We start from the raw sequence: 3,220 nt of genomic DNA on the forward strand, positions 1-3,220 counted from the left end.
CATCAAATGTACAGCGTTGTTGCTGTTCGTCCTGCGGAGTTTTTAACAGACTTGGGAAGTGCGAGTATTATATACCGTAAATATACCATTACATGTATGGCCTGCCTTTCTTGAAAGAGATTTCAAACATTACGCTGTAGCTGAATGGTGGTATGGTCGGGAAGATCTCTCTAATATGATATTAGTTCAAAAAATCCATTACTGCCATAAGAGACCTCTCTAATTCAAATGTAGACGCTCCTTATTAATTTAAAGATGTCTTTAAATAGTGTAGTCAGGCTTTCAAACATAAGATTCTTACTGATAAATAATAACTTCTGTCTTTATCTTTTATTTTTTCTATTTATTTATTTGTTTCTTCTTATTTTTTTGAGTATACGTATGCGCATTAGGTTTACGCTATTGCTGCGAACCAAAATGGCTGTGCCACAAGATATAAACCGCGAGACCAAATGCTCTGAAACATGGCATTTTCGGCCGGAAGTTGAAGGAGATCAACTGGGCAAATATGTTGAGTTTTATGTGAAGAAGGGAATCATTTGATGCAGAATAAATGACAAATATACTGTAAACGCCATCACTATTCAATAGATATTTGAAATCGGGTCCCAGTTCCACTAACATTCTTATTTGCACACACACACACACACACACACACACACACACAGATATATATATATATATATATATATATATATATATATATATATATATATATATATATATATATATATATATATATATTTGGTTGTTATATTATCTTCTTTACGAGACATGTCTATTTTTGTATGATGATACAATAGTGAAAAGGATACAAAACACTTATGTTCAAATCTAGCACACAGAAACCTTCTAGCAGCGGGGTGGGGGTGGGGAGGAACAGACTATAATTGACTTACCCCGCCAAATCGCAAAATAAGCATTATAAACTGCCAAAATAAATCAAGAAAAATTGCAAAACAATTTCAAAACAAATTTTGTTACCGCCATCCCAAAGGGATGGGCCCGAAGGGATGGGAGATGCGTGTACTGAGTATGAGTCAGCACCCACCCCCAGATGCTTTATAAAAATATCCTGTCTAGACCGATTCGATCTCTTGTTCTGGGATACTATGATCACGATCGTACTGATAGTACATATAAAGTTATTCTCAGAATTACATATGTTAGATCAAGCAAATGACCGTTTTGATCAGTTCGTTTAAAATTTATTCTTGATAATAGCGGATTATGACATCACAGATACCCAGGATTGAATGGTTCTTGTACAATCAAATACCCGAGAGGGACTTGAGGCGTAAAAGTATACAAAATATATCCTTGCTGAGCCTGATTTGACTCTGTCAAATTTGCCTGGTAACTTCCGTCGATTGCATCACATACAAGATTAAACGCAATCGTTGATGTTATATTTACAATTCCTGGTGAAATATGACGACCATCACCAGCGACGCTGTTATCATACCGCAATATACCCGCTGGTGGATTTATTTTTTTCCCATGCCTCAACGATATTAGGAAAAAACAAATCAATTTCGTTGGTTAACTTTTTTAACTCAGCAGCGTTATATCCAGGTAAAATAAAAGTTGGTAGATCTGCTTCTGTTATTGAATACGCCCTGAGGAAGGCTTGCTTGTGCATGTCTGGTAAATCCTTTAACGTTTTTTATAAAAACTTGATACTAAAATTCAAGATCAGATACAATTTGATTTAATATTTCTACCTGCATGATGATTCCCTTGCAGTTGACAACGCTGGTTCGTGTTGCTATGTTAAAAAGATACTCGAGTAAACGCTGATATAATTTTTCTCGTTGTTCTTTGTGTTCGAGATTAATGTAATAAATAATATCTTTAATGTTACTGTTGATATCATCTTATGTGGCATCGAAAAGTCGTGTTATTCGTGTCATCACCTGATATGTTTATCTATTCTGGAGTAATTCCATGGTATGAATTATTCACCGATGCAAAATCAGCCCGTGTTGGCTCAGGTATTGGCGCAGGTGCCGGTGGAGCTACCTCATGCCAACCTAACATTGACCTGATCGAACTCGAGTATATATCAACGGCGTAATCTGGAGAATTTATCTCTATCGCGGCTGATAACGTTGGTTCATGAACCGTTTTAGCTATTTTGGATTCTCTTGATTTTATTCTACGCTGGAATTCATCATTGCTTTGTTCGATTTGATAACTGCCTGAAGGTATTCATACAACCTGCCAGTCAGGAGTTCCATCTAGTTTATTTTTATTCGCAAACACTAAAGAATTTTTTGAAGCTCATCCACCAAACGACTTTGACCTGATATTAGGCCAACTATAGTATACACGTAGTTGTGCAAGAGCTATTTATTTTACTGGAATCGCTGTAAGGAAATTAACACTGAATTCAGGGTTTGTTGAGCTCACTAAAATCATCGTAGTTTTCAACGATACTGTATTCATGGCGATCTGCTGTAACAGCTCTGTCATTATTTGAATTCCCGTGATCTAAATCGCGATTTTTTAAATCGTCATGTTTTAAATCACGGTGACTAAAATCATGGTAGATTTTAGCCATCGCGTCAAACTCACAATCTGATATTGCACCGTCGTTGAGGCTGATGATATCAGCGATGACAATTTAGAATACGCGGTCGTGGCTGCGTTTAATTATACCATGTAGTTGTGTAATTTTTTATTTGTACACGTATGTATCTTTTTTTGCGATGATATTAAGAATACCTGCAATTGTCTTAGACGCGCCCGCGCAAATTGTGTGCACGAGTGATGCCACTATTGTTGTTGCTAGCGAGGTCACCCCTACGGCGGCAACAACCGCAGATACCGAATACACCACAAGGTCGATAAGAACCACGCGTCTACGGTATCTTTTATACCTTAAGACGCTGAGATTAATTTTTTATCAGATCATTCCAGCATAAACGTTTCTTCATCTCCGCTATTTAACACAATAGATACGGTTTCAGAAAACTTATCGGTTGAATGACGCCAAGGATACGTAGTTTTTATACTAAAGTTTGCACCGCTGAACACAGACAGTCTGTACACACTAGTGACTTCCGCGGTTTGTTTGATGGTGTTATTTTGCGGCGACCATGTTGATATTCCTGATGATACCGTGTATGCGTTGTTGGTAATCTGCGCGTGAGGAATTTTAATCAGATAAATATTTTTTAACGATATCAGGAATTCCACTTATGACATCTTCTAGTTT

Source organism: Sinohyriopsis cumingii, chromosome 8 (assembly GCF_028554795.1).
Source record: "Sinohyriopsis cumingii isolate HCF-2022 chromosome 8, ASM2855479v2, whole genome shotgun sequence".
Taxonomy (NCBI): Eukaryota; Metazoa; Mollusca; class Bivalvia; order Unionida; family Unionidae; genus Sinohyriopsis; species Sinohyriopsis cumingii.